Raw genomic sequence first — 27,378 nt, 5'->3', positions numbered from 1 at the left:
GGTAGAGGCGAAGGCCAGAGCCCTGCAAGAAGCAGTTCAGAAATTGCATCAGTCAGGAGTAGTCATTCCAGTACCCCCAGCATAACGGGGACAGGGTTTTTACTCCAACCTGTTTTTGGTTCAGAAGCCAAATGGGTCATTTTGGCCCACTCTCAATCTCAAAATGCTAAACAAATACATTTGGGTACCGCGGTTCCACATGAAGACGTTACGCTCTATAGTTTTGGCCATGGAACCAGGGGATTATATGGTATCCCTGGATATACAGATGATTACCTACATGTTCCTATAGCACTGTCTCATCAGTGTTATCTCAGGTTCGCCATCCTCCAGCAGCATTTTCAATTCCAGGCTTTATCCTTTGGGTTAGCCACAGCCCCAGAGTGTTTACCAAAATTATGGTGGTTATGGCAGCTTATCTCCACAAGCAGGGGATAAGAATTTTTCCATACCTCAACAACCTTTTAATCCTGGCACAATCCCAGGAATTGCTCCTGGGCCATCTCCAACAGACAATAGCTTGTCTACAGGAGCACGGATGGCTCATAAATTGGGCAAAGTCATCTCTGATTCCGTCACAACGGATGATTCACTTGGGAGCTGCATTGGATTCAAGTCTGCAGAGAATATTTTTACCTCGGAACAAGATATCCAAGGTGCAGTTAAGGACTCAGGAGTTGTTACACAGTCAAACAATATCAATTCATGCAGCAATGCGAATGATGGGTTTGATGGTGTCAACATTCGACATGGTGGAGTATGCACAATTCCACTCAAGACCTCTGCAGCGTCTGATTCTGGCCAGATGGAATGGAGTACTTCAGACAATAAAGAAACAGACCATAGTACTTTCAGAAAAGGTAAAAAGGTAATTAGCCTGGTGGCTACAGACATCCCATCTAGACAAGGGGAGACCCTTTTGTATATCAGATTGGGAGGTCCTGACAACAGATGCCAGTCTTCAGGGCTGGGGAGCAGTGTCCGGAAAATTATGGTTCCAGGGACAATGGAACTAAAATTGGGAAGCGGACTTTCTCAGTCGACACACCATTCAAGCAAACGAATGAGCTCTACACCCGGAAGTATTTCAGACTCTGGTAGACAAGTGGGGTTTGCCAGAAATCGTCCCGTCTGAACAACAAAGTGCCAGCATACGGGTCAAGAACAAAGGATCCCGGCGCGATCTTTGTGGATGCCCCGTCAGTGAAATGGGACTTTCATCTGGCATATCTGTTTCCTCCGATCATCCTGCTACCCATGGTGGTGATGAAAATAAAACAAACAAAGGGTGCCGTGATTCTAATAGCTCCGGCTTGGCCCAGAAGGCATTGGTACATAGATCTGCAGAGGATGTCGATGGATGCGCCAATTCTGCTTCCTCAGCATCCAGATCTACTGATGCGGGGTCCTTGTTATCACAGGCATCTGGATCGACTGTCATTGACTGCGTGGCTCTTGAAACCTCTATCCTGAAGTCAAGAGGATTCTCACAACAGATAATTCAAACAATGCTCAGAGCAAGGAAACCCTCCTCAGCTCACATTTATCACAGAATATGGCAGGCCTATATTCATTGGTGCAGTGAAAGAAATATAGACCCAAAATCTTTCCAAGTTTCCAGGGTCTTAGATTTCCTTCAAGCAGGAATGGATAAGGGTTTGAAGGTGGCTTCCTTGAGAGTGCAAGTATCAGCATTAACTGTATGGTTCCAAAAGAAAATTCCCAATATACAGGATGTGCGTACTTTTTTCCAGGGAATGCTGCGCATTCAACCACCTTTTGTTCCTCCTACAGTGCCTTGGGACTTAAGTCTAGTCCTCAAAGCTTTGCAAGTTGCTCCATTTGAACCACTTAATAAAGTGGATCTTAAATGGTTGACAGCTAAAGTTCTCTTTCTACTGACTATGGCATCAGCTAGAAGAGTGTCAGATTTAGGAGCGCTGTCATGTAAATCTCCTTTTCTGATTTTTTTATCCAGATAAAGCAGTTCTCAGAACTAGGTCTGGGTATCTTCCTAAGGTGGTATCTAAATTCCACCTTAATGAAGAAATTGTAGTCCCGGCTTTTCAGGTATCGGGACTTTCTGCGGGAGAAGCCTCGCTGGACATAGTCCGGGCATTAAGGATCTACGTGGATTGTACAAGTGCCATCAGAAAGACAGATTCTCTTTTCATTCTCTACGGATTTCACAAGAGAGGATGGCCTGCTACTAAACAGACGCTAGCAAGATAACTTTGAATGACTATTTCAGAAGCATATTCTCGAGCTGGTCTCCCTGTTCTGGCTAATGTCTCTGCTCACTCTACACGTAAGGTAGGTCCTTCATGGGCAGCACAACATAGTGATTCAGCAGAATAGATATGTAAGGCAGCCACATGGTCTTCTGTTAACACATTCATTAGACATTATGCCTTGGATACTTTTGCCTCTCATGACGCTGAATTCGGGCGAAAGGTTCTCCTGTCTAATCAGGAGCGTCCCCACCACTAAAAATTGCTTTGGGAAATCCCATTGTTATCCTGTGGATAACCTGTGGACCCAGACGGAGAAATATACGTTATGGTAAGAACTTACCGTTGATAACGGTATTTCTCCTATGTCCACAGGTTCCACAGGGATCCTCAAATCAGGTGCGTCAGGGTGGGATCTTTCTACTGTCAAAGTCAAAAATATTACATAAAGAGAACATACAAACTACACACATTTAAGTCGCTTTACTTGCAAATACGCGCAGCGAGCACAGCAATATATGGTAACACACACATTTACACGGACATGCCACAGAGATGGATTCGACACTTATTTCATACAGTACATAATTATAATAATATCAAGCACCAGACATCATGCTGATTTAAAATTATCTAAATGAATTAATGTCATGAATGTGTATTATTTGAACGAAACCAGATACACCTGTCATATTTACTATCAAAACAACCAGCTTAATGTGTAGATTAGTTTGATACTTGTTATTAAGTTATAGGACATTGCAGCGGATAATTATGATTGAATGTATAAAAGCTAAAATCACATCTAATTTGAACAATAGAAGTTCCAAACAGGAAACTCAGGCCAGCCCCTTTGGACGTCCCCAAGGGCTGAGCATGTTCAGCACATACAAAGAGAATAGTGACTCATCATGAACCCCTCCCCCCAGAAACTAGTTAACACATTTTGCTGGTCACACAGGAAGGTAGTTCCTGTTTTTGGTCTCAGAGTTGCTGATCGGTCCCAGACGATGGAGGTCTTGCATGATTTTACAGAGAGAGAGAGAGTCATATGGAGGGACAAACTTATATAACTTAAGGATAATGGTATTGTATCGCTGGCATGTAATTGTACGTAACTTTATGTATTAACTGCTTACTGTATGAGTTGTAACTATAGGTATACTGTACTTTGTAATATATATTGAATCCATATCCTTTTTAATAACAAATATATACATCAATGAGCTTTGGAACTCAGATAATGTGTGGGTGTATTGTTTTCTCTTATGGGATACAGTGTTTTGCGATGTACAGCACACTTTTATCTTATATGGTAATAAGAGGTGCAGGCGTTTACAATATATATTAGAGCGGGCACTTTAAATATTTGTGAGAAATCAATTTAGCATTCTTAGATGGGGGCTCATCCGGGATATCAGGGTCTTAATGATGCACTGTACATTACAAATGTGGCTATAATTGACCGGCTCCAATGGACGCATTGAGAAGCTGATGAAAAAAACATTCACGTTAATGTATTTTTGTGTTATCAGTAAGCCAATGATATGAAATTCAAGGGACAATGCGTTTCTCATAATATTTAAGATGCTAAAATGTATTTTTATTGTTGCAAAACAAGGTTCAAATAAGTCATATTGTGTTTGATTCAGATTGGATTGCTTATCTGTTAAGTAGGGTTAAAAGTACATTTAAAAGTTGCTGCATAGCCTTGATATAGTTTTTATGTTTAACTCAGGCCTAAAATAACTTCAGGTGCTTGCATGGTGTGTGATTTATTTGTGACAAAGGAAGCCGCATGGTCTGTCCTCCATTTTGGACTAACCACATGGCCTGTCAACCATTTTGTGTAACCCTCATGGATGTGGAAGGGGGAGGAGCAGCGGCCATTTTGGGAAGGTCATTTTTCTAAATGGCTGATTTTCACTGCCAAGAATAATCATCTCTCCTTGGTCACATCAATCACCATTTATGAGTTACCAATGCATTTATTTAACCCATGCCATAGTCAATTACAAATAGTTTCAGCTGGGCCTAGTGAAAGTTAATAGTGAGATGAATACTTAGGGGTATATTTACTAACATTCGTAATTTTCGGAAAAAGGTCAAAGTTCAATCACGAATGACATCGACAGTGTAAAATTGCAACTTTTTGAATTTATTACGACTAATTTACTAAGCTGCCGTATTTTGCCTTTTCGGGTTTTCCGATGGCAGCACGCGGCAGTGTTACAATGTAGCGCCTATGCGCTCCATTGTAACCAATGGTGGGAACTTTCTGCCCTGCGGTTGACCGAAAGTGACCTCACCGCTGAGCAGAAAGTTCCCACCATTGGTTACAATGGAGCGCATAGGCGCTACATTGTAACACTGCCGTGTGCTGCCTGTCAGTCAGTACAGGAGCACACAGCCGATCAGGAGGGTGCTACAACGTGGCGCTCCCTGATTGGCTGAAGAAACCCACTTAGACAGAAGTCAGAGTGGGTTTCTGGCATTCGGGGAAAGGGGTCCCATGTGAAAACATGGGGCCCCTTTCAGTTCGTGGTCGGGACTCCGTTTTGTTATTTTCTCAAGTACGTGGATTACAAATGGATTTGAAGAGGACCGATCTACACTGGATTTTGTGAGTATAATTTTTTCAACAGGTACCCCATGGATTCTACTGGACAAGAGGACCGACCTGCGTGTGAACATAAGGTAAGTATGTGTATATGTTTGTGTGGATGTATGTAATAAATCTTTACTTTCAAGGTGTGTGTGTCTTGTCTTTTTTGGGGTATTTTTTTAGTAGTAGTACTACAGGTACCAGCGGGCCCGTTTTTCCGCCGCATGCTGGTACTTGTGGTTCTCCAAGTACCAGCATGCGGGGGAGGCTTGCTGGGCCTTGTAGTACTGCTACTAAAAACAATATCTTATCATTTTCACAAAAGGCTATCAGCCCCCCATCCGCAGCCAATTGGATGGGGGGGACAGCCTCGGGCTTCACCCCTGGCCCTTGGGTGGCTGGGGGGGGGACCCCTTGATTGAAGGGGTCCCCACTCCCCCAGGGTACCCCGGCCAGGGGTGACTAGTTGGATATTTGATGCCACGGCCGCAGGACACTATATAAAAGTGACCCCCGGCTGTGGCATTATCTGTCCAGCTAGTGGATGTTATGATTCCAGTACTCCTGACCGGAGGAGATCTAATGACAATGGCCAGAGTACTGGAAGGGGAATGCTGGTTACGGGAGCTAGAAAGACTAGTTGCCCCTGGCGCCCTAACTCTATTGTCTCACCCGTGCTATCGAAAATCCCTTGCGAGACTATGGTTTCTTGAGCCCCTGGCAGCCACGTTTGAAAGGCGGATTATGTCTGCCCAACTCCGGTGCCCCCCGGTCTTAGTGAGAGACAAAGGGAAATCCGAGGCAGGATGATGACAAGAGGACCTCTGACTGACAACAGGCCAGGGGCAACAAGCTAACTAACCAAACCAGAAGTATGCGCGGAAAAACCGCCAGATAAAAGGACAACCAAAATCCACTAGTCCGTTACTCCTACCCAGCACCGCTGGATACCAGAGTGGATCTGTGGGAGCGGAATCCTCCGCAAAAGCTCCGAAACACAAATAATAAATAATAAGTAATAAAGCGGCCAAGCCGCAACACACGGCTACGCCGTGACTCACGAACACCACTGGATGTTTAAAGGTGCTCAGTCAGGACTCCAGGAACAGATGACGACTTCCGAGTACAGGACAACTGAGGACAGGAACGACCGGGTACAGCAGGACTGGAAACACTCTCAGCAAACAGATACAGCATGCAGGAAGCTATTACCGGCGTCTGTGAGAAGCCCTGGAAGTGTACTTAACAGGGAGTCCTCCAATCAGCTGTTCAGAGGCTGATTGGATTAAATGCCGTGCAGCTGCCTTGCTGCACGGCCAGGAAACAGGTGCCCTATTAATTTAAATGGACCCAGCAACGGGGAACGCGGTCCGCCAGTGGCGTCCCCGTTGCTAGGGTCCGTGCGGCTCCGTGCGCCCGGCGTCTAGCGTTGCCAGGGAGCTGGCGGCTGTACGCGCACGGCGTCCCTGGTTGCTAGGCGCCGGGCCGCACCGACGAGCGGACCCCGGCGCCTAACAGTACCCCCCCCTTGAGGAGGTGTCAAGGAACCCCTAAAGCCAGGTTTCCGAGGAAATTCCCGAAAAAATGCCCTCTTGAGCCTCGGGGCATGGAGATCCTTATCCAGGACCCAAGACCTTTCCTCTGGACCATAGCCCTTCCAGTGCACCAGAAAATAAAGCCGACCCCGGGACAATTTGGAATCGAGAACCTTCTCCACCAAGAACTCCTGATGTCCCTGTACATCTACTGGTGATTTCCCCTGAGAGATCTTCCGAGGAAATCTACTGGAAGAAACGTATGGTTTCAACAGGGAGCAATGGAACGTACTTCCGATTCGGAGAGCTCTTGGTAAACGTAACCGGAAAGCAACTGGATTGATTTTTTTAATAATATGAAATGGTCCAATAAATTTGGGGCCCAATCTAGCTGAGGTTTGTCGAAGTCTAATGTTACGAGTCGACAACCATACCCTGTCTCCCACCTTAAAAGTGCAAGGACGCCGGAGCCTGTCAGAAAACTTTTTCTCTCGAAATGCCGCTTTTCTGAGAGCAAGGTGCACTTTTTTCCAAATGACTCTGAGATGAGAGGTTAAGGTTAGCGAGGAAACAGAGGAATGTTGAAAAAAAGAATTAGCTCTGGGGTGAAAACCAAAAACTGAAAAGAATGGAGACACATTAGTGGAGGAATGACAAGAATTGTTGTAAGCAAACTCCGCCAAAGGAAGAAACTCGGACCAATCATTCTGGAGTTTGGCTGAGTACAAACGCAAATACTGTTTTAATGATTGATTAACTCGCTCGGTCTGCCCGTTGGATTGGGGATGATAGCCGGATGTTAAAGACAATTTCATCTTTAATGAGGCACAAAAAGACTTCCAGAATTGTGCAATGAATTGTGGACCCCGATCAGAAACAATATCAGTGGGCAACCCATGAAGTCTGAAAACATGGCGGAGAAACAAAACAACCAATCCCTGGGCAGATGGCAGTCGGGGAAGAGCAATGAAATGGGCCATCTTGCTAAAACGGTCCACTACCACCCATATGACTCGGAATCCGGCTGACAGAGGGAGGTCTACCACAAAATCCATGGAAATATGAGACCATGGCCTGAGAGGAACATTTAAGGGCATAAGTTGCCCGATAGGCAAGGAACGGGGAACCTTATGCTGTGCACAGACCTGACAAGAAAAAACAAACTCCTTAATGTCTTTAGAAAGACCAGGCCACCATACTGAGCGGGAGACTAATTCCAAAGTCTTAGAGATCCCCGGATGCCCGGCAACTTTGCTATCATGAAACTCAGTCAAAACAGTAGCTCTCAAAAACTCAGGGACGTAAAGACGACCAGCAGGAGTATTTCCAGGAGCTTGATGTTGAAGCTGCTTTAACTGGGTAAACAAATCTTGTGTGAGGCCTGCCCAAATGACTGAAGACGGAAGTATGGGAGTAACAGGACTGTTATTATGAACTGGAAGAAAACTGCGTGACAGGGCATCCGCCTTGGTATTCTTGGAACCTGGCCTAAAAGTGATAATAAACTTGAAACGAGTAAAAAATAAAGCCCAACAAGCCTGCCGGGCATTCAGCCGCTTAGCTGATTCGATGTACTGAAGATTTTTGTGGTCAGTCAATACTGAAATGGTATGTGTTGCTCCCTCAAGCCAATGCCTCCACTCCTCGAAAGCCCATTTAATAGCCAGTAACTCCCGGTTACCAACATCGTAGTTGGATTCAGCAGATGAGAATTTCCTGGACATAAAGGCACAAGGATGTAGTTCCAGAGAGTCCGGATCCTTCTGAGATAGGATAGCCCCCACTCCAACCTCCGAGGCATCAACCTCAACAATGAAGGGCAATTCTGGGTTGGGATGTCTGAGGACTGGAGCTGAGACAAAAGCTTGTTTCAAGGCCTGAAAGGATAACTCAGCTTCACGTGACCAGTTGGTAGGATCCGCTCCCTTCTAAGTTAGTGCCACAATGGGAGCAACCAGGTCGGAAAAAGAATGAATAAATCTTCTATAATAATTCGCAAACCCTAAAAAGCGCTGAATTGCTTTTAAGTTGGTGGGTTGCGCCCAACTAAGGATGGCTTGGAGCTTCTTAGGTTCCATACAGAATCCCCGAGGGGAAATAATGTACCCTAAAAAGGATACCTCCGTAACATGAAACTCACACTTCTCCAGCTTGGCATATAGGTGATTTTCACGTAATTTTTGAAGAACCTGACGCACCTGGGTAACATGTTGTTCAATTGAGTCAGAATAGATCAGGATGTCGTCTAAGTAAACGACCACGAATCTTCCTAGAAAATCACGGAGCACATCGTTAATGAGATCCTGGAAAACTGCCGGAGCGTTAGACAAGCCAAACGGCATCACTAGATACTCGTAGTGGCCCGACTGAGTACTGAAAGCCGTCTTCCACTCATCTCCCGACTTGATTCGGATGAGGTTATACGCGACCCTCAGGTCAATTTTAGAAAAAATCACAGCCGAACGCAGCTGATCAAAGAGGACAGAAATCAGCGGCAGAGGGTAAGTATTTTTAACTGAGATCTTATTCAGGGCTCTAAAGTCAATGCAAGGTCTGAGTGATCCATCTTTTTTCTCCACAAAGAAGAAGCCTGCACTTAAAGGGGATTTAGATGGCCTGATAAATCCTTTCCCTAGGCTCTCCTTAACATACTCATTCATGGCCGCAGTTTCTGGCCCGGATAATGCATATAACCTTCCCTTTGGCAATGTGGCACCAGGAATTAGCTCAATAGCACAATCATAAGGCCGATGGGGAGGCAGAATGTCCGCATTGCCCTTGGAAAACACATCAACAAAGTCCTGGTATTCCACGGGAATGAGTTCGGGAATGGCAGCAGCTATTCTGACGGGAAACGTAATACATTCCTTATTACAGATGGTACCCCATTGTGAAATCTCCCCCGACTGCCAATCAATTATGGGATTATGAAAGGTGACCCAGAACCACTGGAACTGCTGGGCAATGGGTAAGGAAAAACTCGATCTTTTCGGAATGAAGAGCTCCTACCGTAAGTAGTATAGGGGGTGTACGGAGGGAAATAACCCCATTGGACAAGGGACTCCCATCTAAACCATGCATGGTGATACACCTACCCAAGGCTAACTGAGGAATACCTAAGGCTTTGGCCCACGTTAAGTCCATAAAGTTCCCTGCAGCTCCACTGTCAACAAAAGCCGACACCGAAGAACTGAGGCTGCCAAAGGAAACTTTAGCTGGGACTAAAAGGGAGTTATTCGAGGAGATAAGCTGCAGACCAAAGTGAACCCCCTCACAATTCACTTGGTCGAGGCGTTTCCCGACTTGTTTGGACAATTACGGGCAAAATGTCCCTTACCCCCACAGTACAAACAAAGACCAGAGTTTTGCCTTCTGGCTCTTTCTTCTGGAGACAGCCGGGAGAGACCCATCTGCATGGGCTCCTCTATGTCCTCAGGAATGGAAAATACACATGGAGTAGACCTGACAGGTGCTCCTTTTTCAGCCCTCCGCTCTCTGAGACGACGATCAATCTTAATAGAAAGCTCCATGAGTTTATCGAGAGTCTCAGGAGCGGGATACTGAAGGAGACTGTCTTTTATAGACTCAGATAAGCCGAGGCGAAACTGACTGCGCAGGGCTGGGTCATTCCAGCCACAGTCGTTCGACCAACGGCGAAATTCTGTACAATAAACCTCTGCAGGATTTCTACCCTGTCTGAGAGCGCGTAACTGACTCTCAGCGGATGCCTCTCTATCAGGGTCATCATACAAAAGCCCTAAAGACCCCAAAAAGGCGTCTACTGACAACAATGCCGGATCCTCTGCTTTTAAACCAAAAGCCCAGGTCTGAGGATCCCCCTGGAGCAAAGAAATAATAATTCCGACCCGCTGAGATTCAGTACCTGAGGAGATCGGTCTTAAACGAAAATAAAGTTTACAGGATTCTTTAAAATTAAAAAACTCCTTCCTATCACCAGAAAAACGGTCAGGCAAGTGCATTTTTGGTTCAGGGACTACCCTCGGGGAAGTTCGTAAAAGATCTTCCTGCGACTTCACCCAAAGGGAAAGATCCTGAACCATCTGAGTAAGTTCTTGAATCTGGCTGACTAGGAGCTGGCCAGGATTTGGCCCTAAACCTGTGGGATTCATGAGGCCGATAACTCTTACAAAACTGAATAAGGAAAAAATCAAACCCTGTTTAATTTTAAGTTTTGGTATGGCCGGTAATAATGTTATGATTCCAGTACTCCTGACCGGAGGAGATCTAATGACAATGGCCAGAGTACTGGAAGGGGAATGCTGGTTACGGGAGCTAGAAAGACTAGTTGCCCCTGGCGCCCTAACTCTATTGTCTCACCCGTGCTATCGAAAATCCCTTGCGAGACTATGGTTTCTTGAGCCCCTGGCAGCCACGTTTGAAAGGCGGATTATGTCTGCCCAACTCCGGTGCCCCCCGGTCTTAGTGAGAGACAAAGGGAAATCCGAGGCAGGATGATGACAAGAGGACCTCTGACTGACAACAGGCCAGGGGCAACAAGCTAACTAACCAAACCAGAAGTATGCGCGGAAAAACCGCCAGATAAAAGGACAACCAAAATCCACTAGTCCGTTACTCCTACCCAGCACCGCTGGATACCAGAGTGGATCTGTGGGAGCGGAATCCTCCGCAAAAGCTCCGAAACACAAATAATAAATAATAAGTAATAAAGCGGCCAAGCCGCAACACACGGCTACGCCGTGACTCACGAACACCACTGGATGTTTAAAGGTGCTCAGTCAGGACTCCAGGAACAGATGACGACTTCCGAGTACAGGACAACTGAGGACAGGAACGACCGGGTACAGCAGGACTGGAAACACTCTCAGCAAACAGATACAGCATGCAGGAAGCTATTACCGGCGTCTGTGAGAAGCCCTGGAAGTGTACTTAACAGGGAGTCCTCCAATCAGCTGTTCAGAGGCTGATTGGATTAAATGCCGTGCAGCTGCCTTGCTGCACGGCCAGGAAACAGGTGCCCTATTAATTTAAATGGACCCAGCAACGGGGAACGCGGTCCGCCAGTGGCGTCCCCGTTGCTAGGGTCCGTGCGGCTCCGTGCGCCCGGCGTCTAGCGTTGCCAGGGAGCCGGCGGCTGTACGCGCACGGCGTCCCTGGTTGCTAGGCGCCGGGCCGCACCGACGAGCGGACCCCGGCGCCTAACAGTGGAGCCCGGTGCTGGTTTTAAAAATACGGGGGACCACTACTCTTTTTGTCCCCCCGTATTTTTGGAACCAGGACCAGGCGCAGAGCCCGATGCTGGTTGCTTAAATATGGGGGAACCCCTGTCAATTTTTCCCCCATATTTCTGCAACCAGGATCGGCTCAAAGAGCCCGAGGCTGGTTATGCTTAGGAGGGGGGACCCCACGCAATTTTTTTTAAGAAAAAAACCACTTTCCCACACCTTCCCACTGATATACATGCACGGATCTCATGGATCCCTGCATGCCTATACAATCACGGATTAAAAAAGCAGGTCTGGTTTTTTTTAGCACTTTTTTACGAGTTGTAATTTTTCACGGCAGTGTTTTATTTTTTTTTGCTTTGCACTTCTTAGTAAATGACCGAGATTCATACTTAAACAGCCGCGTTTTGACCGATGGTGTATTCATTCGTAATTATTTACATGGACTACCCAAAAAATACGAATGCCCTCATCACTGCCGTGATTTGAGTTTAGTAAATTACCGAGATGACACTTTGATGAAAAAACGGCATCTCGGTCAAAATCGGGACCTTAGTAAATATACCCCTTAGTGTAAGAATTACACACAGAAAAAAAAAAGGTTGTTTTTTTTTTACCTCTAGGATTCAGTTAACTCTGCTTGCTAGTTTAGGATAGACATTGAAATGTTAATTAACCTGTCCCACTACCTTCTTGAACAGGCATATGAACCTTTGTTGATATGCAAATTAGAGACTTTAAAGGAAATGCATTCATTCAGTAGGTGTGTACTGTGTGGGGGTTCTATGAGAGTCAAGTGATATATATTATATAAATATATATTATATATAATATTATTATAATTATGTGTATACTTATATCAGTTTATGTTCTGCAAGATAGCTATCAAATCTGAATCATATCATTTAAATTATTGATCATTGCTAGATTCATTTAAACCTATGTGAAACTGGAGATATTTTTGTTGCTATATAGTTAAAACTAAAATAAATGTTAAGGAAGTAAGTGTAAGACACACACGCAGCCTGGCCTAGTTGTAAAGGTTTATACAGAAAGAAACTGTGTGTTGTGTTAAGTGAGCGATTATAGTTAATATTGCTCACATTTATAGAATTGTGTGATTTGTGCTATTGCGGACGTACGGTTTTGTACACGTGTCTCGGACAAAGTACCGAACTGCACACGCGGCGTAAGCACGGTCGCGTGTTTACGCAAATTGCGTAAGAAATACGGTCGCTAAGTACAAATTACACAATAGTTCGTTTAGTTTAAAGGCGGGACAGTAGCCATGCTACAATAGCACCAAACCACCCGGTTTCTAAAGAAATTTAGTATAAAAACAAAATTTAGTATAAATAATTTTTTTTTTAAATTGCCTCTGGGGGTAAAGCTGCCAACTTGAATGAATCCTAATTTTCTGTACAGAAAAAGTGTATTTGAGTGAGCAAATGCAGGAGTGAGTGGATACTGAACCCAAGAACTGAAGTGGTCTAGGTGGTCTAAGCTAGGTGGTCTAGGTGGACACACTGGGTTAGTAGAGGCCCGGTGGCGTAGGGTTCGCAACCCTGCGTTATTAACTAGGTGGTCTTAGTGGACTGAGGGGTATCCCATACAACTCTTAGTGGTCTGAAGTGGTCTAGGCTAGGTGGTCTACAGCAATCGTAGGGCATATAGATAACTAGTATCTATAGGCTGTGCTATTGCATCGCATGTCCGTTTGTTCTGCACAGCGCAACGTGATATTATTGTGTCATATGCGCTGTGGAAGAGCATACGCAGACATGATTGTATAGACAAAGGGGTTTTTCTTTGATAACTTCGGGAAATCTCCCTGGTGGGCTTCACTGGAAAGGGTGAAAGATAGTTATCTAATTTCTCTGTTTTTCACCCTACAAACAATTCCAGTTGAAAGATACCGAACAGGAAATTTTCACTGTCTCTTTCACGAAAATATTCCAAACAGAACTTCCACCGAAAGAAATTACGGTGTAAGGTCTGATAGGAGCCCTAAGTTGGGTACATTGCGATCCGCTATCAACAATGTATCGTTGTATTTGCCAGTGTGGGCGAGAGCGAGTGGAAGGCACTCAGGTATACTTCCACCGTCTACTTATATTGAGTATTTTGGTGTTTGTGGGAATTTTTTAAAGATATTAGAAGAGACCCACAAATATGGGAGCCAGTTGCTCAAGTAAGAGACGTTTAGACAGGGTTCAGGCAGAATTGTGGCCAAAAGGCTCAGCAAGGTTTATCATGTGTAAAAAATATGGTTCACACACAGAAGTTTTATGCAATGAGTGGGTATGTATGACTAACAATGATAGGGTACCATTCCCTAGAGTGGGCAGCTTTGAACCAGAGGTATTACAGAACTTAAGGTTAAGGATATGTTTGATAAAATCCAAGAAACAAAGGGTCAGACATACAAATTGTTTAAACCTGTGACAGCAAGAGGGGTTGGTGAGTTTGATCCTAAGGTATTGCAGGTGGTATGTTTAACCAAAGTCATATAAGACAAGAATGGAAATATAAGAACTGTTTGAACTTCTAGCAACAATAAATAAGTAGGAAGAGAAAAAAAAAAAAGAGAATGCAAGTACACCGCCTTATGTAGATGTGGAAGCAGTTACGGCCAGCATACAAACTATAGAAAATAATAAAAATATGACTGTAACCTATATATGTACTAATGAATGTTGAAGTTTTATTTAGGAGGAGAAGGTGACCTGATCATTTTTAGCCATTTCTCATGCACCCAGAGGAGTATCCAACCGGTAAAAGAAGAGCAGTAGCCTGTGGGGGAAGTGGCTGAGACCAGTGGAACAGGTAAGTATGGTATCATTCGTGTACATATATAGTAAAATCCAAAAAATTAAACAAAAAAAATCAAGAAAGTAACGTCAGAAATGGAGAAAAACCTGTCCGCACATTAGTATTTGCCAGCAGGAAAGCGGACAGAGACAAGAAATAGAAAAACTCTCCATCAGGATAAGACCACTGGTAAACACTAATTCGGCAAATGGGAGATGGCTGTCTCTGTGCAAATGGACGGGCTCAATAAGGCATTGAGTGTCAGGGTGCAGACTTCTTTGCAAAATTGGAAAGGGGTCACAGTAGCTAATCTTAGATAGTGTGCTATTGAACATCACCAGAATAGTGCTAGGCGCAGAGATCAACAGGTGGAGAGGTTGAGGATGGTAAGTATACTGGCACATACAGGAAAGACCCATCAGTCCAAACCCCAGATCCCAAATGGTCAATAATATGTTACACTTGTAGGAAGGAAGGGCATTTTGCCAGAGATTGTAGGAGTAGTAGGACACATAGTCAATATAGATCCCCTAGACAGAAAACACAAGCCACATTATTAAACACATAGACGGGACCAAGGGACATATAGTAAGGAATCATAAGCCATATAGAAAACACAGATTCGGTTAATGGGAAGAACAGAATAAATGCAACCTACTAATGTTACATTTCACTGTTCTAGATGCATGTCCATCACAGGTAGAGGAAATTAACTCACAGATACCGGGTTCCCTATGAACTTAGGATGGACAGGACAGTGGATTGATGGCTGGGATAGTCCCAGTAGAGATAAGACACACAGAATTTTTTTTTTAAAAGGGGAATAGACCAAGTAGAGAATCACTTCCCCGTAATGCCCAATCCAGTTGTCAAATTTTTATAAAATCTTCTTCACCTCTACAAACTCATCTGTCACCAACCTCTATTCTGTTTCTCTACAGTTTCCTCTTCATCTTTTGCGTTCACACAGGGTGGTACAATACATGGACCCAAGTACAGTTCAAACTTCACATGCCTAGGTCCTTCAGAGTTCTGCCCAAACCCAGTATATCTCAACAGCACGATGACACCAGTATTACTGCAGTGTGCCTTGTCATGCACAAAGGGTGAAGAATGGGAATACTGGTGAAGGGAAAATTTTGTATAGACACTGATATGCTTGTTGGTGAATGGCAAACCTGACATTTTCTTTTTCCATTTTCTTCTTCCTTCTCTCCTCTAGAGATGTTTATTTTTTTCTTTTTTTTTCTTTTTGAGTTATGCTCATGGTACTCTACATTGCAAACACACGATAGTTAAATTAAGATACAAAAATTTGTGTTCCCTGCAGGAAGAGGCAGTCTGGAGGACAAAGGGGTATGGCCAGGAGTCCTCATGACTGTGGGCAGGTGGACATGGTCAGCCAGTAGCCCCCAGAGCATACTTTCCAAGTCTAGTTGAGGTGGCACACGGTCTGACTCATCTAGGCAAAGAGGGTAGGTACAGGCTGATGAGAGCCTACTGGTGTGCGCCAGGATTCTATTCTCATGCAGGTAAGAGAGCAATGACCTGTCTTACTTGCTTGAGGAAGAATATTGGTAAAGCAGTACCAACAGAGGCATCCCATATCCCTCCTGCAGACAGATCTTTTCAGGAAATACAAATCGACTTCGTACAGTCAACACCCTTTAGGAATTATTGTTATGTATTGGTGTGCACTGATGTTTTCTCAAACTGGGTAGAGGCATTTCCTTCCGCCACAGATGCTGCTGTGTTTACCGCAAAGAAAAATTGCACATAAATTTGTGTGTAGATAATGGTACTGTGACAGGACGGTACCATACGAAAGCACTCGCCGCTTTCGCGTCCCGTTTACTGCGCACAGATTGGAAGGTCAAGCCGCACGAGGCCTGACCACATAGGGGATTCCCGCTTACCGTCAGTAACCGCCTGTTACTGACTCCACCCACTGCATTGTGGGCGGGTTTTTGCTACCACCACCAAACTCCTAACCTGCCGTGGCGTTTGGAACCACGGTTCTGCTCTGTATGTGCCGACGCACTGCCTTACCACACCTGTGTGGTGTTGACGAATCCCCACTAGCCACTTGCTAGGCCTCTACCGGTAGCTGGCGGAGGGCGGAACTTGGAGACGTTAGGTGCTTCCCTGGACAGCCGGAGAACGGAGCTAGGTTTGGCCTAACCCTGTTGGTCACAAGATGAAGCAGTCTTCTTGAGGCAATGATGTTTATTGTTCAATAACCTTTAAAAAGGCTCCTCCCTATTGCTAGGGGCAACAGCATACAATCAGATGTTTTCAGCAGAATAAGATGGTATAATAACTACAAATCTGGAGGCACGCAGGTCTCCTTTTTATGTCAATTTTCCACACAGTATCACAGGGGGGTTAGCCCTCCCTGTCTTCTCCAACCAATCAGGTTATCGCAGAAAATATAAAGAAATACAAGTTTACATTTCAAAAGTTAAGAATTAGATAACGCACATTCCTGCTCCTCTTCATATATAACCAAACCAGTGTGCTATCCCAAACACAATCTGATTATCATCTTCCTGTCTCTTTCACAAATGTAAATGTAACTTGCATTTCAATTGCATTCACCCTCTCACACATAGACAACGTTCTTATACTGTAAATTAAACATAATCTGCATCACACATAATGCAGCCTAAGAAATGTTACATCAAACTGTTGTTGAATGAAACCCACTAGTTTGCATTTGTGAAACACAATCTGATTAACATGTTCCTGTCTCCTCTAACATCTCCATGCAAACCCAGTTCACACAATATTCAGAGAAGACAGCAACAAATCCTTTCACCTGCATGTGTCTATAAAGTTACACAGAGACACATCTCAATCTTAAAGAAATGGCTTGTCTATACACCCCTTTCCAGGTGCCAGGGTCATCAGCATCTCAATTCCTAGGTGAGAAGCTTCCAAGCCATTTGTCCTCAAACGTAAATGCATTTTAAAACCAACACAGCTTACACATTCCTTCTAAGTGCTGGCATTTGCATGCAATGTAAATGTGCAATCTTACAACTGTGCCTATTGCCTTAAATATAACATTGGTGAAAACACAGTATTAAATATATTTTTAAATACCCGGTGCCTAGCACCCACACTACATTTAAAGATGGCGCTTAGCACCAGTGCACAGTTTTAAAGTGGCGCCAAGCGCCCATTGTCCTGTTAAGGGCGCCGGGCACTAGGGGTTAACCCCTTCAGTGCCGCAGCCGCCATTACACGTGTGGCTGGTTGGTCTCTCCGGCCACACTCCCCCCCCCTCCATTCAAGCGGGTCAACCAGGGACCCATGTCCCAACGATTTGGGTCCTGGTCCCGCAGTCCGTTGGGGTGAAGGGGACGCTACCTGGGATGTGTAGGCTCTGGCCTAGACAGTTCATCCATAGTGTAGTGGGCCTCTCTTCGTGGGTGCACAATGTTCAAATAGTCCACCTGAAGTCCAAGTTCAAGGCTCCACCACAAAAGTCTGTCAAATTTCCCCAAGGTAGGTTGCAGCCACCTAACAGGTGGGTGGTAAGTCACCACGGCGGGGGGCTGGTTACAAACAAGTGCCACCCAAGGTGTCCCAATTGTGGCATACCCCACCTCCCACCATAGCAGTTTTCTGCTCAAACAGGCCACAGGGTGCTCCTGCCCATATGGCTCTTTCTGGCTCGGTACTGCTCCCAGTCCGTGCAGTGGCGCAGTAGTTTGTAACGCACAGTCCTGGTCAAGAATGTGCGCCATCAGCACTGGAGCGGGTACCCAAGCCTCCTTCAATGACTGGAATGCCAACTCGCAAGCGGGTGCAAAGTCCACTGACTTGGGAATGCCCTTCCTAGCCATCTCTGTCAAGGGGTTCACTACAGGACTAAAGTCAATGACAACATGTCCGTAGGGCCTTACAGGTTCTAAGGTCAGTACCGGTCTGGGTGATGTGGGACGGGGACAGCCTCTGGTTGCCTCCACCCCCTCTGGTTTGGGCCTACCCCTGTCTCCTCCCACATGGTGCCCCAGGCACTGCACCTCCATCATAACTATCTGGCAACTGTCTGCCCTAACTGTCAGACCTGCCCTCCAATCCTCCTCCGTCGACCTATGACTCGGGAAACCTACCCTGTCACCTAGGCCTACTCCTTCCTCCTCGTCCGCTACCTGTGCCACAGTGATGGCGGCAAGACCACCAGCCTCTGGATCCTGTGTGGCATCCACTACAGGGAGGCTGCGTGTCTTCCCCGATCTACTGAGCAAAGGCAGGGGACCTGCTATGTCCACAGCAACTGGCTGTAAAGGTTCTCCTATGGGCAGAGGCCCAGAGACAACACAACCGCTGGAGTGCCCCGGCTGCCAACGCATGGCACCAGCCTTACAGTTGGTCTGGGCGTCATCCGACATTCCAGACCAGGGTAAGCTCTGTGTCAGGCACTTCAGGGTACGGTCTGTCTCCGGGTTACTGTCCAAAGGGGTTTCGCTGGCAACCGACACTGGTTGCGCAGGAACGTTCCCTGAGGGGACCAGTTGGACACATTCCCTATCTGGTCTATCCCCTCCCACTTTCCTGTCTACCCTGTACCTTAACCCTTCCCGCCAGGTCAAACTTCCTGCCCCAACCCTGTCAAGGCTGCTGCCAGAGTGGCGCCTCATGCCTTTCGGGGATGGGTCAGAGAGTTGAGCCTCCCTAAACTCCTGCCTGTGGCCCTCAATCTCTCCTAAATTGGGACACTCTACAGGGGGATCTAGGTGGGGACTACTAGGGTCAGTCTGGTAGGGGTCAGTCATGGAAAAGTCAGTGTGGTTTCTCATACTCACCGCCGGAGTTGGCAAACCACTTGGGTCAGGAGCATCATTAAGCACCCCCACAGGATCACACGAGCTGGAACCGACATCCTCTGCGTTGCTAGGGGACGTAGGCATACCAGAGGCAAAAGGCATGCGGGGTCGATGTACTGATCTAGCCGCTGTAATCTTTTCCTCTGGGCTGGTTGATGCTGTGGTTGGCTGTGCTGGCAGTTGTCTAGCAGCTGTAGTCTTTTCCTCTGGGCGGGGCTGTGCTGGAGTAGCTGATGTCAATGGTGGTTTTGGAACTTGACTCCGGGGAATGGCGCCAACAAACGTAGTGACGATCCCACCACCCAGATCATTTCCTAGGACCACATCAGTTGGGAGACCATCCATGACGGCAACTTCTCGCAACTCTGGTACAGCTCCCCAGTCCAGGTAGACTCTTGCCATGGGAACCGCTTTCTCTGTTCCTTCTGCCAGGGTGACCGTGGCAGTGCGACCCTGCAATACTGCAGCAGGATCTATGAGGTGGGGGCTCACCACAGTGATTGAGGCCCCAGAGTCTCTTAGGCCTTCTCCCTGCAGGGGTCCCACGGGTACTGGCTGCAGGTGCCTCCACATGTTGTGTAGGGGCTGTTTGGCCATGCAGGTGACTCTCTCCGCAGAGTGCACCTGTCTCTCGCCACACTCCATCGGACTGACTGGAGGGGGAACAGTCTCTGTAGGCTCATCTCCTCTCGTCAAACAAGCGAGCCGGGCTCCAGCACTCGGATTTGGGGCACGAGTCTGGGGTGCTTGGGATGCAGGACAGTTCATCCTCAGATGTCCGATTTTCCCACAGCCGTAGCACTTCTTCTCCAGTCGTGGCACCGATGATCTCTGATCACTTGCAGGGACGCTGCGGTGCGGTTGCTGGCCAAGAGCACCCGGGTTGGAAGATGCTTGTCTTTGGGAGTGATGAGCTGAAGAGGGGGGTCCCCTTGGTGGTGCAGTCTTTTGGAGCTGGCTGCTGGCTGGGCGCTTCTGCCCCTGTGGCCGAATTGCCACATACTTGTCTGCTAATTGGGCAGCCATCTTTAAGCTGGGTGGCTCCCGATCTAGCACCCACTCCTTCACTTCTTGGGCGCACCTGCGGTAGAACTGCTCCCTGCAGATCAGGTCGATCAGTGCGTCCCATGTAGTGGCTTCAGAATCCTTCACCCACTTCACCACGTACTGCCGCAGCTGGGTGGCGAACTGCTCATGGGTGCTGCTAGGATTCTTGGGCAAGTCTCTGAACTTCTTCCGGTAAGACTCTGGAGTGATGAAGAATCGCTGGAGGAGGGCCTTCGCGACTTCGTCATAGTTCCCACAGTCCTCCGCGGCCACTCCTCGATAGGCCTCCAAGGCCTCTCCATGCAGAGTTTGCACAAGGTGTCTCACCCACTCCGACTTGGGTAGATCGTGTAGTTTGCAAGTCCTTTCAAAAACCTGTAAATGTCCATCAATGTCCCCATCACTGTCTGCAAACTTGGCAAACTGAACTCGTCCTGATCTGTGTACAACAGCTGACAACGGCTCCCGGGGTACCACGGCCTGTGATGCCCGCTCCGCATGCCACATCCGAATGACAAGCATGCATTCTTGCTCCGTTGCCCTTTCCCCCAATTCCGCTAGCCGATCTGCTAGGGTATCCGGGCCGCCCCCCCTGGGACGTTGGGATCCTGGCCCTGCTAGGGATTGCTGGGAAACATTGCTGCTGTGAGAGAGGGCGGGGCTTGTGGTTCTCACCGGTTCCTTACGAAGGTCCACTGTTGGGCCGTCCTCTGCGATGCTAACGCCGTCAGTGCTTTCCACCTCCGCCCGATGAGACTCCTCCACGCTCCTGAGCGCCGCCTTCATGACGCTTCTGGACGCGTTGGAAGGGATATCCACACCCTTCCCCTGGCATATGATCTCCAGATCCTCCTTGGACATTCCGCTGAATTCCGCCATCTTGTGCGTTCTCCTGCGCTGCAGTTACTCCTCTCCTGAGTAACTCGGCTTCTCCAATCGGGTGATGAAAAGCCGCCTGGGAATATCCCACCACTATGCCACCAATTTCTGTGACAGGACGGTACCGTACGAAAGCACTCGCCGCTTTCGCGTCCCGTTGACTGCGCACAGATTGGAAGGTCAAGCTGCACGAGGCCTGACCACATAGGGGATTCCCGCTTACCGTCAGTAACCGCCTGTTACTGACTCCACCCACTGCATTGTGGGCGGGTTTTTGCTGCCACCACCAAACTCCTAACCTGCCGTGGCGTTTGGAACCACGGTTCTGCTCTGTATGTGCCGACGCACTGCCTTACCACACCTGTGTGGTGTTGACGAATCCCCACTAGCCACTTGCTAGGCCTCTACCGGTAGCTGGCGGAGGGCGGAACTTGGAGACGTTAGGTGCTTTTCTGGACAGCCGGAGAACGGAGCTAGGTTTGGCCTAACCCTGTTGGTCACAAGATGAAGCAGTCTTCTTGAGGCAATGATGTTTATTGTTCAATAACCTTTAAAAAGGCTCCTCCCTATTGCTAGGGGCAACAGCATACAATCAGATGTTTTCAGCAGAATAAGATGGTATAATAACTACAAATCTGGAGGCACGCAGGTCTCCTTTTTATGTCAATTTTCCACACAGTATCACAGGGGGGTTAGCCCTCCCTGTCTTCTCCAACCAATCAGGTTATCGCAGAAAATATAAAGAAATACAAGTTTACATTTCAAAAGTTAAGAATTAGATAACGCACATTCCTGCTCCTCTTCATATATAACCAAACCAGTGTGCTATCCCAAACACAATCTGATTATCATCTTCCTGTCTCTTTCACAAATGTAAATGTAACTTGCATTTCAATTGCATTCACCCTCTCACACATAGACAACGTTCTTATACTGTAAATTAAACATAATCTGCATCACACATAATGCAGCCTAAGAAATGTTACATCAAACTGTTGTTGAATGAAATCCACTAGTTTGCATTTGTGAAACACAATCTGGTTAACATGTTCCTGTCTCCTCTAACATCTCCATGCAAACCCAGTTCACACAATGGCCCTCATTCCGAGTTGTTCGCTCGGTAAAAATCTTCGCATCGCAGCGATTTTCCGCTTAATGCGCATGCGCAATGTCCGCACTGCGACTGCGCCAAGTAAATTTGCTATGCACTTAGTAATTTTACTCACGGCTTTTTCACCGGTCTGGCGATCGTAATGTGATTGACAGGAAATGGGTGTTACTGGGCGGAAACAGGCCGTTTTATGGGCGTGTGGGAAAAAACGCTACCGTTTCCGGAAAAAACGCAGGAGTGGCCGGAGAAACGGAGGAGTGTCTGGGCGAACGCTGGGTGTGTTTGTGACGTCAAACCAGGAACGACAAGCACTGAACTGATCGCAGATGCCGAGTAAGTCTGAAGCTACTCAGAAACTGCTACGAGGTGTGTAATCGCAATATTGCGATTACTTCGTTCGCAATTTTAAGATGCTAAGATTCACTCCCAGTAGGCGGCGGCTTAGCGTGAGCAACTCTGCTAAAATCGCCTTGCGAGCGAACAACTCGGAATGACCTCCAATATTCAGAGAAGACAGCAACAAATCCTTTCACCTGCATGTGTCTATAAAGTTACACAGAGACACATCTCAATCTCAAAGAAATGGCTTGTCTATACACCCCTTTCCAGGTGCCAGGGTCATCAGCATCTCAATTCCTAGGTGAGAAGCTTCCAAGCCATTTGTCCTCAAACGTAAATGCATTTTAAAACCAACACAGCTTACACATTCCTTCTAAGTGCTGGCATTTGCATGCAATGTAAATGTGCAATCTTACAACTGTGCCTATTGCCTTAAATATAACATTGGTGAAAACACAGTATTAAATATATTTTTAAATACCCGGTGCCTAGCACCCACACTACATTTAAAGATGGCGCTTAGCACCAGTGCACAGTTTTAAAGTGGCGCCAAGCGCCCATTGTCCTGTTAAGGGCGCCGGGCACTAGGGGTTAACCCCTTCAGTGCCGTAGCCGCCATTACACGTGTGGCTGGTTGGTCTCTCCGGCCACAGGTACCCCTAAAGGTTTAGCAAAGCTTTAAATTGTACTATTGTGATCATAGATACTGCCACTAGTATTATGTAGCTTCAGAACCACTCCCAGATCTTCACTCGACGAATCACCCTCTTCGAAATTTGTTTTGGTTTTGGTATTTGTGTCTTTTTGGTTGTTTTTGGAAGACAACCTCATGTCATGATTGATCTGCACAATGATCAGAAATACACCAATGAGGTGACAGTACAGTACCTTGTTGAGATGAGCCAGCATTTGAGAACTTGACAAAAGAACTTGAAACTGTTGATTGCTGGTATGCCAAATGCTAACTGTATTGATTATGAACCAAGAAGACTGTGTGATTGCCCTTACGCTCAGGTTGCCTAATAGACAAGTGGGAAGGACCATACCAAGATTTGTTGACAGCACTAAAGGTCGCCAAAAGAAAGACTTGGGTCCACTCGTCCCACTGCAAGAAGGTCGCTGACCCGGAGAGAACTCATGACAAAGTAGTTTATTGCTCACATTCATCGAGTTTGTGAGCTGTGTGTTTGAAGTGAACTGTGTGTTCCAAGTGAACTGTGTGTTCAAAGAGCAAGGTGGAGAGCAAAGTGAACTGTGTGTTCCAAGTGAACTGTGTTTTCAAAGAGCAAGGCAAAGAGAACCTCGTATCACCAGCGACTCTGTTCCGTGAAGACTGAGAGGCGGCACTGTTGGACACTATCTGAGCGTACTAAAGGACTGCAGAAAGACCAGTCGTAATTGATTTGTTATGAACAAGAGTTGTTTTGTTCTATTTCTCTTTTCTCTCTTTCCCGCTGACAAACATTTTCTTTCAGGATATTCTATTTTTGCAAGGTTTTTTTTTTATGAGGAGTCGAGTGTGGGACTGGAACTGGTTCTGTAGGAAGGAGTGATCTCCTTATAAGATCCCAGGATTAGCCGATCAGTTTGTTACAGTAGAGAAAAATCAAAGTTCTAGTAGTTATGGAGTTCAGAGGTAATCAGGAACAGTCAGACAATGGCTATTCACACATTGCAGATAAAGAGCTCATTAATATATGTGGAAGAAAGGTTTATGAGTGGCTCTCCCCGAACTCCGAAGGTTTATGTTATTTAGGAAGGACACTACTTATAACCCTTGTTCAATGATTAAACAGACCTAGCATACGTTCCAGAAATGGAAACAATGTTCAGAAAATGATAGGAATATGTAGATCATGAACATTTTATATGTCACTGTCACGATTTGTTTGTGTCTTCTTCACCTACCCAGCAGAACCTCAATTGAATCCAAACATCAGTGTACAAAGACGTAGGTACATGTATGTGTGAAATGTTCGTTGCAAATCAGACATTATAGGCCAAAGCACTGTCCCAGCATACTTTATAGGTTGAATGTTGTCCCACACCCAACCAGTGGTCCCGTGACCGCCGTGTGCATATAGAGGATGTCTCGTCCTCCTCCCTGTCTTCCCCAAATATAGTCAAGCGTCTGATTTGCGAAATGCATACATACTTGTGTCTAGGTCACCGATTATGGTATGAAATATTTTTTTCTTATGTTAATAATTGATGGCAGTTATTGTTTACTGCCAAAGGGTGGACTGTCAAAGTCAAAAATATTACATAAAGAGACCATACAAACTACACACATTTAAGTCGTTATACTTGCAAATACGTGCAGCGAGCACAGCAATATATGGTAACACACACATTTACACGGACATGCCACAGAGATGGATTCGACACTTATTTTCATACAGTACATAATTATAATAATATCAAGCACCAGACATCATGCTGATTTAAAATTATCTAAATGAATTGATGTCATGAATGTGTATTTAAACGAAACCAGATACACCTGTCATATTTACTATTAAAACAACCATCTTAATGTGTAGATTAATTTGATACTTGTTATTAAGGTGTAGGACATTGCAGCGGATAATTATGATTGAATGTATAAAAGCTAAAATCACATCTAATTTGAACAATAGAAGTTCCAAACAGGAAACTCAGGCCAGCCCCTTTGGACATCCCCAAGGGCTGAGCATGTTCAGCACATACAAAGAGAATAGTGACTCATCATGAACCCCTCCCCCCAGAAACTAGTTTACACATTTTGCTGGTCACACAGGAAGGTAGTTCCTATTTTTGGTCTCAGAGTGGCTGATCGGTCCCAGACGATGGAGGTCTTGCATGATTTTACAGAGAGAGAGAGAGTCATATGGAGGGACAAATTTATATAACTTAAGGATAATGGTATTGTATTGCTAGCATGTAATTGTATGTAATTGTATGTAATTGTATGTAACTTTATGTATTAACTGCTTACTGTATGAGTTGTAACTATAGGTATACTGTACTTTGTAATTTATATTGAATCCATATCCTTTTTAATAACAAATATATACATCAATGAGCTTTGGAACACAGATAATGTGTGGGTGTATTGTTTTCTCTTATGGGATACAGTGTTTTGCGATGTATAGCGCACTTTTATCTTATATGGTAATAAGAGGTGCAGGCATTTACAATATATATTAGAGCGGGCACTTTAAATATTTGTGAGAAATCAATTTAGCATTCTTACTACTTCCTAAACCTCTTTCTTCTTGTACGGAAGAGTATGCATGTGTGTTCTTCTCACCTGAATAGGGCTCTACGTGTTAGGATCTCCTGCTCTGTGCTGCCACGTCGCCATGGCAACCGGGAGGCAAGTGTTAGCGAAGTAACCTGAGCGCAGCTGATACTCCGGTCCGGGTTTTTACTGTGTAGTGGTTACAGGCTCTGTGCACGGCAGGGAATCCGGCGCTGGTTTTGTGCTCACAGTCTGTGAGGTCTGAGTGGGGCGTGGACAGCACCTGCTATATAAACCATCCTCTCAGGCTAGGCAAATGCTGCTGAATCTTTGTTTGTTAGTCAGTTCCAGAGAGTTAGCTAGTACTGTGTGACTTTGTATTTACTTGTTGCTTACTGCGAATAGGCCTTGGGATTCGGTACTTCATTCTGCCAATCCGGACCTAGCAGTAAGTCTGGAGTCAGTTGTTTGACCTGCTGGGGTTCTTTTGCTATTCTGTGAACCCAGCAGGTTTGCGGCTGTACTCTCAGACCTGCTTGCTTAATCCTCCCTCACTGTGCAGGGCGTCCAGGTGTCAGCTTAGTGGCAGTAAGCTGAACCTGTGCCCTGCAAGTGGGGGTTAGGATTGTGGATACTCTCCTTGTGTCTATATTTCTATCTCTGACCAAGGAGTTTATTCCCACACCCGTTGGTAACCCTTTGGGGTTTTTTACTGTTGCTCTTAGCAACATCATTTCAGGTGCTCCACATGTTAAATCACTACACCTCGCTTCATTGTCCGCTCTATTCCATCTGAGCATTCCTGACACTAGGGAGACACCCAATTCCTGAGCCTTTGGGCTTCTCCGTTCACTTTGTGTTTATTAGTTATTCCATCACCTCCTGTGTATGTTATGTTATACTGTCTGTGAGTTCGTTTGCTTCGCTTCCCTCTCTGTTCATACACCGGTATACTCCTGTAAGCACTGGTGTGCGTAACACTACATGATGCTCCTGCCTAATTGCTTTGGAATCCAACTGATTTGCCTGAGCCAGTGGACGGGGATATATGGACGGGCCTGTTGCATCCTGGGAAGACTGAAAGCTTGTGATCGTTTGGTGCCAATCCGCTATCACTCCTATTGTTATCCTGTGGAACCTGTGGACATAGGAGAAATACCGTTATCAAAGGTAAGTTCTTACCATAACGTATATTTTTACAGCATACAGGACAGAGCCACAGCACCCCTGTATTTTCTCTTACGTCCTAGAGGATGCTGGGGTCCACATTAGTACCATGGGGTATAGACGGGTCCACCAGGAGCCATTGGCACTTTAAGAGTTTGAGAGCGTGGGCTGGCTCCTCCCTCTATGCCCCTCCTACCAGACTCAGTTTAGAAAATGTGGGGAGCAGTGTCCGCCCTGCGGGGTCTGAGCTACTTTCTCCGCTGACTGGACACTGAGCTCCAGAGGGGATAGATCGTTCCCCGCCACAGGGGATCGATCACCCCAGCAGCATGCCGCCACCCCCTTGCAGAGCTGAAAATTGTGGTGAGTGAGACACCGACCTCCCTAGCAA

This window comes from Pseudophryne corroboree, chromosome 1 (assembly GCF_028390025.1).
Source record: "Pseudophryne corroboree isolate aPseCor3 chromosome 1, aPseCor3.hap2, whole genome shotgun sequence".
Lineage (NCBI taxonomy): Eukaryota > Metazoa > Chordata > Amphibia > Anura > Myobatrachidae > Pseudophryne > Pseudophryne corroboree.
The sequence above is the reverse complement of the archived record's forward strand: the minus strand, read 5'-3'. Positions refer to the sequence as shown.